Genomic DNA, 19035 nt, shown 5'->3' on the forward strand with positions numbered 1-19035 from the left:
AAATATTAATGACCAATAATTAATGAATTCATTGTTGTGTTGTCAGGTAAAAGACATGATAGTTCAAAATTTCAGCTTGATCCGAAATTGGGTGTGGAAGAAATAACGTGTGCACAATTTGTTACCAGACAGACAGACAGACGGACAGACAGAGTAAGTTGATATAACCTTTGATAAAATAAATTGATCAAATTGTAATTTTAAAACAAGAGAAAATTAAGAAAAACATGAAAAAAAAATACTTTTTCAAAAAAGGCAAATACTTGATACAACCAATAGAACGATTTTGTTGTCTTGTATTACAGAATGAATAAAAGTTTGTTTTTTAAATGGAACTTTTGGTCCGTTTTTGATACATTGTTTCTAGTCCTCTAGCCAAATTTAAATGTATTTCTTTTTATACTTATAACAGTCAAACTACGAGTTTTACCATAGTGCTCAGCATGCTAGTACATTTTGTCCAATGATGTACATCAACTATCAAATTTCTATGAAATCGATAGAACCGTTTTTGAAGTCCGTGTCCACCCAAGTTTTTGAGGTGGGGGGGGGGGGGATGGGGCGGGGTAAAAAATGTTCCATTGTTTTTTTTTATCAGATATTCATTAGTTCTTAAATAAAAACAACAATCGCTCTATGAATTGTAAAAAGGATAAATTTGTATTTTAAAGAAAGTTATTTCTTATGTTGTTTTAAAAAAGATAAATGTTTTTGTATTAATTGTTTGTGACACATCCTTGTAGACAGGTCCAAACTTTTTGTTTCCATTTTTGTTCTTTTTTTTTTTTTTTTTTTTTTGGCGGGGGGGAGGAGGGAAAAAGTATTTTCTAAGATTAGTTCGTGTTATTTTTTTAATTTTTGGATGGCATCATAAGGAGCCACCACACCAGGTGTAAAGTATCTTTGCTAGGTCACTGTCATCTACCCCGTCCTCCCAGTGGTCTACAACAGAGACTGGACACTAAGCGTGTTAATTAATAGCATGAAAGTTGCTCTACACAAAAGCTAATTTTAAAACAAAATTCCAACTGGATCAAATTTATCATAGTAGGACTAGATCTGGTACAAGTGAAGATATTCATTTTTTTTATTCAAAGTTTAGTACACAGTGGCGTGCCTTCCATATACAAAGTGGCGTGCCTTTCGTGTAAACATTGGGCAATGCTAGTCTCCAACTTTTAAAAAAATCTGCATTTTTTGTATCGATTCCTGTAAGATGAAAATCCCTGCCTAGTTCTGTGCCGTCTGTCTGTCGGTATATCACGTTTAATCGAAAAACAAAATAAAAGGAGAAATAGAATCTATTAAAAACGAATTTTTCCCTTTTTGAAAAACAAAAGTAATATAAGTCTGTTATTTTGTTTTTTTAAGTTAACAAGTCAAAGGATTTTTGAAATTGATCGTTTGACTTTATTTATGTTTCGCCCATTGTCATTAGGTCCAGAAGTCTCATTATTTATTAGTTTTTGAGTTTATTTTTGTGATAAAAGTGCTAAATAGTTCTTTGAAATAACACTTCTGATACGTATTTCAGTTTATTTTTAAGTGCAAATAACTCAATTGATTCTTTGGCATTTTATTACTTTTGAGTTTCAACAATTAAAACAAGATTCTTGCTAAAATATTCATTGGGCCCATCCTATCTTGTAAAGAAAAAAAAACATGGCTTGGCTAGCACAATAAATGTGTAGAATAAAGCGATTCTCTTTCAGTCGTCAAAAAGTGTCCGTTGCATCTAAACTCTGCAAGCCATAAATCAGATTGTAAAGAGCTCTTCTAGCTATTGTGATTGTCACAACACACACATGCCACAATGTCACAATGTGTTGTGATGCCGGGGATTTTACTTGAATTAAAAATAGTTGAATAAATGACGATCTAGAATCATAATAAAAGATTCTTTGTTAAAACAAAACTCTGGAACTTTATTTAAATATAAAACGTAAGTACAGCTTATGTACAAATTACAAATCAATCAACACAAAATATCACAAAGACTTTTAAAACAGAGCTCTTAGAAGACCGACTGACTACTATCAAAATATTTTATCGACTGGCGTTCTCTCTACTCTCGCCAATTCTCTGGCGCTAACTCTTTAAAAAAAATGTTTTTGTTTAATTTCAAATCAACCAATAGATTTGCAACATCATAATCACGTCTTGGGTAAAACCTGAGGTGCTGTCAAGGGTCTAAATTTGTGGGGTAATTCCTGAGGCTCAGTAAGGGTTTATATTTCTTTTAAATGTGAAATGTACAAATAATTCTATAATAGCATCTGTGACAGTGATCTAAAAATATCTAACAGAAAGATGACACCAATAAATAATGGCCTTTCACCTTACGGTGTCTGCTAAAATTAACACTCTAACAACAGTACAATATTAATGTAATGTCTTTTCTGTCTTTCTCATGCTTATTAGTTTTTCTTTCTTTCTTTCTCTCTCTCTCTCTCTCTCTCTCTCTCTTAACTCTAGTCAGATAAACCACTAACCAGTGTTAATGCCCTTACTGTGTTCAACCCGAGGTCCTGTTAAAGTGGAACTTCCTGTGTGAAGCAAGTAAAATGATGTCGTGCCACTCAGTTTAGTGTAGCCACAGCTGTCCGTTGAGTTGAAACTACAGTAAGACAGGTGAACCTCTCCACTTAAAGAATCTGTCAGATACAGTTGTTTATTTCCCTCTAATACAACGACTAAATGTGCAGTCATATATAAATATATATAAGCTTATAGTCTAGCTATATAAAATGTTACAATACATTGGCTTGTCTATAAGCAGGAAGAGAAAGGAGGAGAACAGTGCTTTATGTTACCATGCAGCTATAACCGTAATCTACATATTTTGCTATATCCAACTCTGACCAAGATATAGCAATAACGATAAGTATATTTGTATACGAACATTAGAGGAGATTCTGTTTTACAAGATTTTATGCCGCTGTCAGTTCACGTTGAAGAAATTTCGATGAGGTTTGGTCAGATGATTTGTTCTGTATAATACACTGTTCATATTTGTTGGCATATCATAGCAATGAGATGTAAGTTTGGGTTTCAGCTATAACCTGAAAGTTGTCGACCACCGAGCAGTTCCCTACACAGCTGATCCGTCCGAAGAAATGGCAGGTATTCGATAGAGTCAAGGACCAGCGGTGCACCGAGTTCTGCAGGAGAGTAGCACTATTTTTTTTGTTTGCAATGTACCTAAGGATCACGTTTATTCTTCTTTTTTTGTTAGGGTTGACTTCAGAAGCCTTTCTCATGTTTAGCCCAAGACAACTGAGGTTAACAGCAACTTCTGTCTGAAACCTAATGATTTAAGAGCCAGTTGATCGCCTTTGCTTCCGTCAATAATAATAGTTAGGCCGGAGCCAGTAAGTGAGCTACACGTGAAGACCACAAGTTAAATTGCTTTTTGGGTAGATGTTTACTGACGCAGAGGCTACATGTGGTCAAAGAGCGAGTGTTGCTGTTGTGATCGCAAGAAGAAAATAAGGAAAGTTTTCTGTAGAGGTTGTTGTGTATTTTAATTTCTAAACTTTATCGAACTCAATTTGACAAGAAAAATTTAATTTTTTGTAATGGTTAGGTTGGTACAGAAGGAAAAAGTGACCTTTGATTGGCTTGATGGTGTAGATATACAACAAGTTAATAGACAGTGATCCTCACCACTGCTGTTCAAATCCTGCCATTCATTCAAAGTTTAGCCTACACAGATGATGAAAATAACATCTTAAGCCTTTGCCTAGCTCGAAGAAAGCGGGCTGAAGACGAAGAAGCATATGAAAACTATTGAGACATAATCTCTCAAGTTTAAAATGCTTCTTTGTGAAAGCAAGAGATTTTCTTAGTCCTGGAATTTGGATAGATTAAAGAGAAATTTGGAGAGATTAAAGAGAGAATTTAGAGAGATTAAAGAGAAAATTTGGAGAGATTAAAGAGAGAATTTAGAGAGATTAAAGAGAAAATTTGGAGAGATTAAACAGAGAATTTAGAGAGATTAAAGAGAAAATTTGGAGAGATTAAAGAGAAAATGACTGGCGCACTATTACTTTCTCAATACACATTGAAGCTGTATTAGAATGAGGAGACATTTATTTGCTTTTGTTATAAGGAAAACTGGAAGGGGCGGGCAGTCGTTGAGTGATTAAGCGCTTGACTTCCGAGCCTGGGATACTGGGTTCGAATCTAGTTGAAGACTAGAATTTTATACTTCGAGATTAGACTGTGAGACCACCCAACTCTAATGGGTACCTGACTTTAGTTGGGGAAAGTAAAGGCGGTTGATCGTTGTGCTGGTCACATAAAATCCTGCCCGTTAACGGTTGGCCAAAGAAACAGATGACCTTAACATCATCTGCCCCATTGATCGCATGGCCTAAAAGGGTAAACCGAAAAATGAATCATCACACTAAAAGTAAATAAAACAATTAAATAATAAATTATTGATGAAGAAATGACATTTCCTACAAGAATCCGTTACAGAGATTTTCCTTTATATATTGAGAACTAGAAAGCGTTCTCTTGTATTTAAGATTTGAAAATCCTATAATTACAATGCTGCACTAACCAGTTGTGACATTTTGTTCAGTCGTAACCCCTAGGGCTGCCTGACATGTACGTAGAGGTAAGCTCATGTTTGTCAGGTCTCTTCTGAGAGATGCGATCTCGTCCCTTGCAAGAGCGAGCAAGTGAGCGTTTTGTGTCTCTGTCTTGTTCATCTCTGTCTCTAGCCTTTGTAACTTCTCTCTCTCCTTGCAAAGACTCGGCAAACTCTTGTGATGCGTTCAGGTCTGACTTGGTTTTATTGAGGACATCAGTGAGGACTGGAATCTACTGAGTACAAAGGAATGTTGAAATCTATCTATGTAAAGTTATAGATTTTGTTAAGTATCAATATATGTTGTTTTTTATTTTTGTCACGTAGCATAAAGCAGCTGTTGCATTACGTTTATTTTAAGATTTCTGCAGCTCCTGCAGTGCAAGGTCATGGTTATGTTGTGGACGAGTTTCTCGGAACAGAAGCGTGCAAGTCCATATGCAGGGCCGCCGCTACCTATTGTGCAATCTTCTTCCTAAATAAACTTATCTTCTTCCTAAATAAACTTATCTTCTTCCTAAATAAACCTATCTTCTTCCTAAATAAACTTATCTTCTTCCTAAATAAACTTATCTTCTTCCTAAATAAACTTATCTTCTTCCTAAATAAACTTATCTTCTTCCTAAATAAACTTATCTTCTTCCTAAATAAACTTATCTTCTTCCTAAATAAACTTATCTTCTTCTCTTACGAACGTTTCCTTCAGGGGCGCCATGTTCAGACTGACAAACAAAGCCTACAGCCGCTTTAAAAGATCAAATGTAGCTGTCAGTGGCGGAGCTAGGGTGGGGGAGGAGGGGAGATAATTTGAAGATCTCCCGGGCCCCCATTTGAGGGGGACCCCCAAATGAGTGTCCGAAATTTGTTTTTAAAATCAATATTGCGTCACTGTCATGTAATCTTGCTTTTCACGTTGCTATATGAGTTAGTGCCCCTGTTGAATGTATCTACACAGATTAATAACACTTTCCGTGTGAGGTTACTCTCAATTTCAAGGAGAAGCGCTGACTATTGCCTTGTTACTCTCAGGAAGTAACTTGGTATATAGGGTAGTTTATTTCATCATCCTCTTAAGAAGAAACCTGATAAAAACACTGAAACAAATGAGACCATGAACGTATCGGAGAAACGTATGACTAATAAGATGATTCATACAAAGATGCAGCAGTCGAAGAAGTGACAATGTCTCTTGATGAGAGAAGTAGTGCACATAGGGAAGCTGCTGAAGAAATTAAAACTATTTCATGCTTTCTGCAAAATAATGAGAAATTGACGAAACTGATCACCCATACTTCGAAAAAGCACAAAAAGATAGTGAATACTATGGATTCCCTGTAATCAAAACAACCAGAAGAAAGAAAAGACTTGATGGGAAGTTGAGTTCTGATGTAGAACTGTCAATAGAACTGCAATTTAAACGTGTTGCAACAGAAGTGCTGGACAGACTTCATATGGAGATGAAGGACAGATACCAAAGGCTGGAAAACCGGACACCTTTGGATTTCTTCTTGAACAAAGACATCTCTTGGAGTCTATGGATGATGACACGCTGATGAAAAACTGTGTTACCTTTTTCTTGTTTGATGAAATACAGGCAAATCGCTTGTTCAATGTCATTGATGCACGAGGACTTTTTATCAACAAACCAGTGCCACAATCACCAATTGACATATTGAGGAAGCTGGCTTCATATGGTAATGATGAGTGCTCAAACCTTGCAACCTCTATTCGAATACTTGTAACTCAGGCCACTTCCATTGCATCATGTGAGAGATCATTCTCAAAGCTTAAGTAAATCGAAAACTATCTCAGGATCACAATGACTCAAGAAAAGCTTAGCAGCATGGCTTTAATGCCAGTGGAGTCACAAGTACTAGACACTATCGATGTAGATGATGTTATAGATGCCTTTGCTGCACAGAAAGCACAACGTGAAGCGATATGAATTGAGATTTGTCACTTGTGCATTATTTCACCAATAAACAACGGTATTATTCATTAAAATAGTCTTAATGATTATTTCTTGTTAATTTTACTGATATACTGAACCAATTTGAATGTAGGCTTATATATTTCTTAAGTACATTATCTCATGTCATGATGTTGAATGTCAAAATGCAAGGGGTCCCCAAAGAGGTCAATCCTCCGGGCCCCCAAATTCCTAGCTACGTCCATGGTAGCCGTTGCACTTAAACTTGAAACGGGGTTTTTAATCTCTTTTTGTTTTTCTTTAAGAGAGGGTGGGGGCTAATGTTTCAGTGGCCTGCTTAAAATGCTAAGTGTTTATATGAATCTTTTTATTTGTTATTTTAAAAGTTCGATTTAAGAATAACAAAATTTGTTGCACATATTTTGATCACAATACAAGCAAAGATAAAATAGAACTTTCAATAGATTTGGAGACAGCCTGCGCAATACCAACAACAGCTTTTCAATAACTAAACAAAGAAATAGGAAAGTTTTTTCTATTTAAAAATGGATCACACGCGCTCGTAAGATTTAAACGCAGCTAGAACGACAGCCGGAAGACAAGTAAACACCCGCTGACCTGACCAACAGCTTAATTAGTCAACAAGTTAAAAAAATATACAAATACATTTTTAAAAAAACAACACATTCTCTAAACTCGTACTTGTTGCTTCAAGTTCTGAACATCTTTCTGGAGGTTTGCCAAGTCTGTTTGAACAATTGTACAACATTGGGAGTCAGCTCCTGAGGAAACAGGGACCTGTAGAAATCAGAGAAGTACAGAGAAGATTGAATCAACTGTCATCCAGTGAAGAAAACAAGAATTATATTTGAATGGAGGGTTTAGTAATGCTACGATCAGTTACGGGGTCTAAACAAAAGTGGACAATGTCTGAATTTTAAAAGATGACCATGCACAAGCCTCCAACATTTTTCTAAATGTTCTAAAGCACACACACACACACATATCTATATTATAAAGTAGAATGTGAGGTGTATGTATGTATGTATGTATGTATGTATGGATGGATGGATGGATGGATGTTACTTATAGACATCAAAACCGCTTGACCAATCTTGATAAAACTAGGCAGGAATGTTCCTTGGGTAATAACTTAGACCGTAGTGTATGTAATGTAGCCCTAAAACAAACTTAAGACCCTCAAAAAAAAATAAAGTTGTCCGACTCTATTACAGCTATAGTATTTTATGGATCTAGGCCATGTCTACAATGTTGACATGAGAAAAGATAGAAAGGATTTAGACCTAGATCTAATTTTAAGAAATACACCTTGCGCAGATAGTTTTTTACTTTGACACATGAAAATACAAAAGAAGATCCATTGATTTCATTATATAATAAAATTAACCTTCAATTTTGTTTTTCAAAAGCATTTTTTACATTAATTAGTTCCTTATATCTGTGATTACAGATTTCCTGACGAACATTCTTTCATTAGACAATTCCGTAATGAATCGCGTACTAAATATTAATTCGTTTAATTGTTTACTTTATAATCCCATCCCTAGATCTAAAACTCTAATTTAACTCTAAGATGATAAAACTTCTCTTCGCACAGATAGTTTTATACTTTAACACATAAACATATTAATTAAAGTCCATTCATTTCATATTTTGTTCAAATAAACATTCAAATTTGGTTTTCTAAAGCTACATTCACTTACGAAAGCTGCGAAGCCGAGTTGAGATAGGCCTAGATCTATATTCATTCATGAATCGCGTACTAAACATTATTTCATTTAATTGTTCACTTTATAATCCCATTCATTTAACAAAGCTATCGCTCTTTTCGTTTTTAATAGATAAGAATGTATCGACTTCGGGTAAACCCATTTTCTCAAAACTAATTTTATTTTCGTAGCGAAAGAGAAATAACGTGAAAGGATCATTAGCATACATCAAAATCCAATCCACAAGATTATCCAAAAGCATTTTTTACATAAGTTAGTTCCTGATATCTGTGACTACAGATTTCCTGGCGAATATTCTTTCATTAGACATTACCAAATGGTTACACATTAACACATCTCTCTACCGAGTCTATTCCTAGGCCTAGGTCTAAAACTCTTATTGAACTCTAAGATGATAAAACTTCTTTTCGCAAAGATAGTTTTATGCTTTAACACATAAACATACTAATTATTGTCCATTCATTTGATATTTTAATCAATTTAACATTCAAATTTGTTTTTCTAAAGCATTTTTAATACATTTGTTCGCTAAAGCTGCGTAGCCGTATTGAGATAGGCCTATATTCATTCATGCAAAAAAGTTCACGCATGCGTAGCACAGAATGAACTCTATAAAAGCCAATGTTTAACTCTAGATTAGTCTAGATCTAGATCTATGTCTACCTCAAGATCTACTTTATACACATGAACATACAAAATTAAGTGTATTCATCTCAAATTTTAATCAAATATATGTAGGATTACAAGCAAATGTTTTAATTAGAAAAAATGGATTGAAGCCTATTAGCTATTTTGATTTGATACACACTATTTTTACATTGACACATTCGCTTTACTTATTACGTTATTATTTCGTTTAATTGTTTACAAAACACTCTCAGTGACTATATCGAAAGTAATGCGCAAATAAAGACCCGCGGGTCGCGGGTAACATATGTCTAGTATATATATATATGTTATATTATATTATATTATATTTTATTATATATTTTCCCAGGATATATATATTTGTTTTTCACCATGTCCGCTAACCATTCTCCCCCTTATATTCCTTATATGTTACGAATCTCACTATCCAGGCTCTCTGCAAACTGCACCATACACGACCAACTTAAAGAACTTGACAACTCAGGGCTCCAAAGTAACGTAACACTTTAATAGTTGAATAAATAACAGCCAATACTGTACAATTGGCAGCACGTAACACAAGACCGTACAAATATCTCTTCGGTAACACCGTTCCGCCGTATCAGCTCTTGCACTGGCCTCTCCGTCTCGTTCCGGGCTTTCACTGGGTTCAACAGTTCGGGACTGACTTCACACACTTGGGCTCGTTGTGTCGGACTCGATCACAGACCAAGATCAAGACGCCGTTCGTCTCAACTGTACTTGACAGTACTCCGCACTGAACCGTCGTAATGCTCCGTACAGAACCACACCGTTGAACTGTGCTGTAGTCGACCGTGTTCTGAACTCCTGTCGTGAACCCGCTTTCTGAACCTCGCTGTATTGAGCCCCTTTTCTCGACCGTCTTGACTGCGTCGCCTCCGCTCTTATATAGGGTCCCTACTGGCCTTCTCGAACCGGACAGAACGCCGCTCGACGTTTCTAGGTGGTCAGATGACTACAACTCTCGTGACGCTCCTGAGCTCTGTTCACGACGTCGAACCTTTCCGGACCGCCGTCGATCCTTCCCGAACCGCCGTGTTGACACTTGTCTCGGCTGACCGTCGTAACTCGTCACGGTTGACCGCTTCTCTAGCGCTGGCCTAGGGCGATTTGCGTCGGCTGACTACACACACACCACTACCCCTCTCTGTGCCACCACCAAGTTTATAACAATATTATATTATATTTTATTATATATTTTCCCAGGATATATATATTTGTTTTTCACCATGTCCGCTAACCATTCTCCCCCTTATATTCCTTTGGTCACCTAATTCTAGTATTTTTCTACACTTTTAATAATTCAAAACCACTCCCCGTTTTTTTTTGTTTCGGCCAGTGCATTCTAGTATGTTACGTTTTGATTGGAACGGCCCCCTCCCAACAAAACATTTTAGTGTCAAGCCCAGGGGCGGACTGGCAATATGGGCAAACGGGCAAATGCCCGGTGGGCCGGTACCAAATGGGCCGGTCTGGTCGCGACCAAAGAAAAAAAATATTCAATGCAGACTACTTTTTAAAAAAAAGTGACAGCAGCAAGACACAAAGGCCCGAACACGTTTTCTTGTTTTTAATTCTTATTACAATTAATTTTGTTTAAAATTCAACAAGAATATAATTTTAAGAATTACACTATACACTGTAAGTATTATCATTTGTAAAACGTTAGACCGTACTTTCTGCTATGCACGAGCGGTATGCCTTCAACACTACTTTGATGTCTTCGAGACTGTGTTTGGCCGAATCATTTTGCTGGTCGGCATGGGCCTTTAATGGCACTCCTATTTTTGTTTTGCTCCTTCCCTCACCGGTTTTTTGGTGGTTCCATTAAAAGTTAATGAAAAAGAGGGATGGGAAAGGTTAAGTTAGAAAACATTGATATAACGCGGCAAAAGGGGAGACAATTAGCTCTTAAACAAAACTTAATAGAAGTTAACTTTAACACATACACACAACCTCGAAATTGCAAACCACCCAACTTATTCATAGGTCAATATGGGTATAAAGCTCTACTTTCTGCGATTTGAACAGAAAAAGTAAGTTTCTTATTTATTATTGTGTACTACTCTTAAGGCTGACAAAAAAAAATTAATTAAAACATAAATCTAGATCTAAATCAATTTTATACCGTTATGATTAATGGCAAACTTATGCTTGGTATGAAGTCATTAATAATGAAAATTATTACAATAATTACACAAATTTATATAGCGCTGTCATATCCGATATTTAATGAAAGGAGATTTAGAATCACTTAGATCTATATTTTAAATAATATATTCATATACAAATCGCGTTTTTGAGAATGTAGGCCTACTAGGACGAAGCAAGAGCTTTTCATATTTAGAAGTACCTCTCTAACATTTCTACTTTCTCTTATCTTTTAAAGGAATATATACAGATCTCTCTCTCTCTCTCTCTCTCTTCTCTCTCTCTCTCTCTCTCTCTCTCTCTCTATATATATATATATATATATATATATAGAGAGAGAGAGAGAGAGAGGCAAAGCCCCGGACCCAACTGGGGAAGCGCTATAAGCTTCCCCAGACTCCCTGGCTGTCCCTTGACGGTGTGTACTGCCTTTCACTACTTATAGGAAGAGAGTATTCTAGGGTAGAAAAAAATGAGGATTAATTACATATACACACACTAATATATAGCTTCGACGGTCAGCCGAGTCAAGTGTCAACAGGACGGTTCGGGAAGGATCGCCGTCGTGAACAGAGCTCAGGAGCGTCACGAGAGTTGTAGTCATCTGACCACCTAGAAACGTCGAGCGGCGTTCTGTCCGGTTCGAGAAGGCCAGTAGGGACCCTATATAAGAGAGGAGGTGTCGCAATCAAGACGGTTGAGAAAAGGGGCTCAATACAGCAAGGTTCACGAGAGACGGTTCACGACAGGGGCTCAGAACACGGTCAACTACAGCACAGTTCAACGGTGTGGTTCTGTACGGAGCATTACGACGGTTCAGTGCGGAGTACTGTCAAGTACAGTTGAGACGACTGGCGTCTTGATCTTGGTCTGCGATCGAGTCCGACGCAACGAGCCTAGTGTGTGAAGTCAGTCCTGAACTGTTGAACCCAGTGCAAGCCCGGAACGAGACGGAGAGACCAGTGTAAGAGTTGATACGGCGGAACGGTGTTATCGGAGAGATATTTGTACAGTGTACGTGTTGCCAATTGTACAGTGTTGGCTGTTATTTATTGACATTAAAGTGCTACGTTACTTTGGAGCCCTGAGTTGTCAAGTTCTTTAAGTTGGTAGTGTATGGTGCAGTTTGCAGAGAGCCTGGATAGTGAGATTCGTAACAATATATATATATATATATATATATATATATATATATATATATATATATTGCGGAGGGGGTCTAAAATCCCCCCCCACCGAAAATATATGACATGCCATTTATGGGCCGGTTTATATGGTAATGCCCGGGCCGATTTTGATACCCAGTCCGCCCCTGGTCAAGCCCAAAAGTTAGAGGAGAGAGAGTTGACAGTTAGTATAGGATGTCCCTACGTTTAGATTAAGTTAAAGATGAAATTTTAACAACACTTGTAAGAAACTTAATTTTTATTAACTTTTATGATTCATTGAAATAAAGTAACTCTATCTTCTATTAACTTTAATAATCCTTTTGAAGTCACAAGCTTACCGGTTGTGCGTCACATTGACCCTGGTGGCCAAGCTGGACAGTGTACATACACTGACCGCCAATAAAACTGCAGCCAGGCGTAAAGTTCACAGCGTTGACATTACCAACGATAGCCAAAAGGACCAACCTGAGAGCTGCCATCTTAGTGCAGTAAGTTGGACTCAATGAAGAAATCTATTTATCAAGCACATGTTAACAGGCAGCGTTTTCCCATCCATTGTTTTTCATTCAATTGATAAGAATAGAAACTCAGAGGTGTTTCTAAAAGGTGGCCATACAAGTCTTTGAGAGTATACCAAAAGTTTTCAGTCTGAACTCAATGGTTGAGACAAAGTTCATTGGAGTTGAAAACTCAAGACAAAGATAATTTCATTTCACTTGGTTTATACTGACACTAGCTGTTGATGTTCATTGAAAGGATGCTATCATTTAGAAAGCTTTGCTGAAATTTCGCACAATTATTTCTTTTAACTAGCAACACAAGAATCAATTTAAAAAAAACAATAATCATTAGTTAATTAACTATTGATAATTAATTTTTTTGGTTGGTATATTGAACAAGGTAAAGAAATCGTACTTAATAAATGTGGTGGTATAAGTAGAATTAGTCCTCTTAAGGATTCTTGAGCCCTGAGTGAATATTCTTTTATGGATTTTAAAAAATATCAGATAAACATTCCCATGATACCCCCTTCTTCTTTTCCCCTTTTACAACTGGTCAAACAAGTGTTAGAATCACAGTGCATTGAGAAAGCTTAAAGGTAAGCAAAAACAATTGGTAAAAATATTTCTAATGGAACAGATTTATGATATCTAGTTTAATTGTACATATAATGACAGGACTGATTCAAACTAATTGATAAAATTACCCTTAATAGTAGCTTTGTTTTCTTTTTAAAGTATTTTTATATTTTTTTATGTTACAAAGCTTAAATTCAGCTCGACTCTGTCTGGTAATAAAATAGAACAAATTGTGTTCACGTTTTTCTTCCACTTGCCTTTCTCAGATCAAGTTGAAACTTTGACATAGTATTCAGTGTCAAAGACAATATTTAGATAAATAGAAAAAAATCACCAAGTAACTATTTAAAGTTAATAGTTACTATGTTTTTATACTAAAATAAGATAAATCGTGTATTTAAGAGGCATGGTATTCGTTGTGTTGATTTTCCCTTGTGTACGATTTTTTTTAAGTATTTTTAGCAACCCTAAAAGGGGAATAGAAGCTATTAGTTTAATGTGGTCTATCGGTCCGTTCCGTTTAGATCTCGTAAACTAGAAAAGATAGTGAAAATACGACATCATGATATTTAGATCTTTAAATTTCAGATGCAACGGCTACTTTTATATTTTCTGAAAGCGAAAATTTTAATTTTTAAAATCAACTATGCAAGCAATTTATCATTAAAATTCACCATTTTTAATACTATACACTATTAATAGTAACAAACACTGAAGGTTATTTAGTAAGGGAGATAGCTATTTACCATATTTATAAATATATTTATGCAAACGGTTTTAGATTTTATGTAAAAAAAATTGTTTGTTCAAATATATTGCTATGTTAAATTAATTTTGTTATACTAACTACTACATTTACAAAAAAAAAATCTTTACTTTTTTTAAGAGAAAAAGTGTATTTAATATGCATATAAGTGGAACGTAATTTAAATGGACAATTAATATGTTCCATTTTACATTATCGCGTTAACCACTAGGGTCAATTGCAGACACCTTCTTATACTATGTTATTTTGTTAAATCACTTTGCCACTCAATGTTCTGTGTAACGCTAGTTATATTACAGTTATAAACCTTAGTTTCATCTGTCATCATAATAGGTCAATGTAAGGATTCAACAATTTTAATACACTTGTATAGAGATTTCCTTAACAGCTGTACTGGTGTTTCTTATGTAGTTACTATTTAACCTGTACATTTTAAATTGGTTAGATCTGTTAGCATATACGTACTTAGTGAAAATATAATGTTTGAAAGTTATTGAAGTAATTGGTAGGTAGTAGTATCCGACATAATTATCAACCGTAGAAGTATATTTACACTAAAGGCTCCATAAACTAGTACAAGGTGAGGGAGGTGTGGGTCAGAGAGTTTGTGTTTCACTACATAATCTATGTATCTAGCTTATAGAGTTTGTGTTTCACTATATAATCTATGTATCTAGCTTTATAGAGTTTGTGTTTCACTATATAATCTATGTATCTAGCTTATAGAGTTTGTGTTTCACTATATAATCTATGTATCTAGCTTTATAGAGTTTGTGTTTCACTATATAATCTATGTATCTAGCTTTATAGAGTTTGTGTTTCACTACATAATCTATGTATCTAGCTTATAGAGTTTGTGTTTCACTATATAATCTATGTATTTAGCTTATAGAGTTTGTGTTTCACTATATAATCTATGTATTTAGCTTATAGAGTTTGTGTTTCACTATATAATCTATGTATCTAGCTTTATAGAGTTTGTGTTTCACTATATAATCTATGTATCTAGCTTATAGAGTTTGTGTTTCACTATATAATCTATGTATCTAGCTTTATAGAGTTTGTGTTTCACTATATAATCTATGTATCTAGCTTATAGAGTTTGTGTTTCACTATCTAATCTATGTATCTAGCTTATAGAATTTGTGTTTCACTATATAATCTATATATCTAGCTTCTAGAGTTTGTTTTTCACTATATAATCTATATATCTAGCTTATAGAGTTTGTCTTTCACTATATAATCTATGTATCTAGCTTATAGAGTTTGTGTTTTACTATATAATCTATGTATCTAGCTTATAGAGTTTGTGTTTTATATAATCTATATATCTAGCTTATAGAGTTTGTGTTTCACTATATAATCTATGTATCTAGCTTATAGAGTTTGTGTTTCACTATATAATCTATATATCTAGCTTCTAGAGTTTGTGTTTCACTATATAATCTATGTATCTAGCTTTATAGAGTTTGTGTTTCACTATATAATCTATGTATCTAGCTTCTAGAGTTTGTGTTTCACTATCTAATCTATGTATCTAGCTTATAGAGTTTGTGTTTCACTATATAATCTATATATCTAGCTTCTAGAGTTTGTTTTTCACTATATAATCTATATATCTAGTTATAGAGTTTGTCTTTCACTATATAATCTATGTATCTAGCTTATAGAGTTTGTGTTTCACTATATAATCTATATATCTAGCTTCTAGAGTTTGCGTTTCACTATATAATCTATATATCTAGCTTCTAGAGTTTGTGTTTCACTATATAATCTATATATCTAGCTTATAGAGTTTGTGTTTCACTATATAATCTATATATCTAGCTTATAGAGTTTGCGTTTCACTATATAATCTATATATCTAGCTTATAGAGTTTGTGTTTCACTATATAATCTATATATCTAGCTTATAGAGTTTGCGTTTCACTATATAATCTATATATCTAGCTTATAGAGTTTGTGTTTCACTATATAATCTATATATCTAGCTTATAGAGTTTGTGTTTCACTATATAATCTATATATCTAGCTTCTAGAGTTTGTGTTTCACTATATAATCTATATATCTAGCTTCTAGAGTTTGTGTTTCACTATATAATCTATGTATCTAGCTTATAGAGTTTGTGTTTCACTATATAATCTATGTATCTAGCTTATAGAGTTTGTGTTTCACTATATAATCCATGTATCTAGCTTATAGAGTTTGTGTTTCACTATATAATCTATGTATCTAGCTTATAGAGTTTGTGTTTCACTATATAATCTATGTATCTAGCTTATAGAGTTTGTGTTTCACTATATAATCTATATATCTAGCTTATAGAGTTTGTGTTTCACTATATAATCTATATATCTAGCTTATAGAGTTTGTGTTTTACTATATAATCTATATATCTAGCTTATAGAGTTTGTGTTTCACTATATAATCTATATATATCTAGCTTAGAGTTTGTGTTATGACTCGGAGAGTGTTCTACTAATCTATATTATCTATTTTAAATTATTATATCGCTAACACGTTTTACCAAGTTATATAGTTAGTCTTTTACTAGCCTATATTATCTAGCTATAGTGTTCGTGTTTCACTTAACCATATTATCTTTCTAGAGAGTGTTGCACTTACCTATATTATCTAGCTATAGAGTTAGTGTTTCACTTACCTATATTATCTAGCTAATGTTGAAAAAAAAGTTAAACATCATTCTTCGCCTCTGCATTGTGACTTTTTAAAAATATATTTTGAGAGTATGAACATGTGTGTATTGGATTGTTCAACTGAAGTTTACTCCGCCCTCTCTGCTAATAACATATGATTGACATTTTGTTTCTGTACCTTAGCATCTGTATCAAAGTTGTGTATATCAGCTACTTATTAGCAATTCCTAAGCCTAGTCATTAATGCTAAATTGTTATTTTTAGCTTTTGATAATGAAAATGACAGATCAAATACAAAATATGATTGAAATATAGAAGGAAATCACAGTTTGCAGATAGGGATATACTTATAGAGAAGCTGAAAGTTAAGGTGAGGGATGAAGGTTTGGCAGACGATTGCTCTAGATCAGCGTTTCCCAACCTTTTTTTCTTAATGGAACACTTCGCTTATTCTGAGGATATAAATAAACACTTCCCTTATTTTTTAGAGAGATTAATTCGCGTGGTGGCCTGCTAGTTAATTATTCCAGTAGTTTCATCTCTTCAGGCCTCGTGGAACATCTCTTCAGGCCTCGTGGAACACCTATTCAGGTCTCGTGGAACACCTATTCAGGCCTCGTGGAACACCTATTCAGGCCTCGTGGAACACCTATTCAGGCTCCGTGGAACACCTATTCAGGCCTCGTGGAACACCTATTCAGGTCTCGTGGAACACCTATTCAGGCCTCGTGGAACACCTATTCAGACCTCGTGGAACACCTATTCAGGCCTCGTGGAACACCTATTCAGACCTCGTGGAACACCTATTCAGGTCTCCTGGAACACCTATTCAGGCTTCGTGGAACACCTATTCAGGTCTCATGGAACACCTATTCAGGCCTGATGGAACACCTATTCAGGTCTCATGGAACACCTATTTAGGCCTCGTGGAACACCTATTCAGGTCTCGTGGAACACCTATTCAGGCCTCGTGGAACACCTATTCAGGTCTCGTGGAACACGTATTCAGGCTTCGTGGAACACCTATTCAGGTCTTGTGAAACACCTATTCAGGCCAGGTGGAACACCTATTCAGGCCTCGTGGAACACCTATTTAGGCCTCGTGGAACATCTCTTCAGACCTCGTAGAACATCTCTTCAGACCTCGTGGAACATCTCTTCAGGGCTCGTGGAACACCTATTCATGCCTCGTGGAACACCTATTCAGGCCTCGTGGAACACCTATTCAGGCCTCGTGGAACACCTATTCAGGCATCGTGGAACACCTATTCAGGCCTCGTGGAACACCTATTCAGGCCTCGTGGAACACCTATTCAGGCCTCGTGGAACACCTCTTCAGGCCTCGTGGAACACCTATTCAGGTCTCGTGGAACACCTATTCAGGTCTCGTGGAACACCTATTCAAGCCTCGTGGAACACCTATTCAGGTCTCGTGGAACACCTATTCAGGCCTCGTGGAACACGTATTCAGGCCTCGTGGAACACGTATTCAGGCCTCGTGGAATATCTCTTTAGGCCTCGTGGAACACCTATTAAGGCTCGTGGAACACCTATTCAGGCCTCGTGGAACACCTATTCAGGCCTCGTGGAACATCTATTCAGGCCTCGTGGAACACTGGGGTTCAACAGAACACAGTTTAGGAAACATTGCTCTAGATGATATGAAAATGACGGTGGACATGCCAGTGGGAAGGACTGACGTAGAAGAAAAATATAAACTAGAAAAGAAAGTATTTGGAAGGTCAATCTTTTTAGATCTGTGTCGGGCACGCTATGTGGCTCCTTCTTTCTCCTGGCCATGTACTTGCGAATATCTTTAGCCATGTGTAAACTAGTAAATTATCTCATTCCCCTTCACCCAACCCTTAGTCTGACCTTTGGGCACACGATCTGTTTCATTCCATTCCTCTCTTCCTTGTATAGAATCTTTTTCAGTGAGAGGCACTTTGTGTCTACTGTTGTAACCTAGCTGTTGTTATAAAGTGGAATGCCCATTATCCGGATAAAAAGATGTTTGTCCGGCAAATCGATCGTCCAGATAACCTAATGCGAAATATTATAAACAGTCCATTTTACCAACAATAGAAGAAAACTTCAGATGGGGGGTATCGCGCCGAACTAAACCATTAAGTAAAATATGCAGTATTTTAGTCTATCTTATTATTCTGGATAACGTCCGGATGAGCGACTGTATACATAAAGTCACATTTGGTAGAGTTCAAACTAATTTGCAAGAATGTGATGATAGTAATAATGATGTTATTA

General features: G+C 35.6%; 1 long non-coding RNA gene across 2 annotated transcripts; it reads right to left on the reverse strand.

Moving 5' to 3' along the window:
* Positions 1 to 562: 562 nt before the first annotated feature.
* LOC129927909 (uncharacterized) lies at positions 563 to 12744 on the reverse strand. 2 transcript variants are annotated; one of them, XR_008779563.1, is made up of 4 exons: positions 12606 to 12744; positions 7230 to 7325; positions 4568 to 4830; positions 563 to 2654 (listed from the first exon to the last, which is right to left on the reverse strand). It is a non-coding gene; the product is annotated as an uncharacterized LOC129927909 (long non-coding RNA). The 2 variants fall into 2 exon arrangements; XR_008779562.1 differs by having other exon boundaries at positions 4568 to 4833.
* Between the last annotated feature and the right edge of the window lie 6291 nt (positions 12745 to 19035).

The sequence above is a fragment of the Biomphalaria glabrata genome, chromosome 8, assembly GCF_947242115.1.
Source record: "Biomphalaria glabrata chromosome 8, xgBioGlab47.1, whole genome shotgun sequence".
NCBI classification, from domain to species: Eukaryota; Metazoa; Mollusca; class Gastropoda; family Planorbidae; genus Biomphalaria; species Biomphalaria glabrata.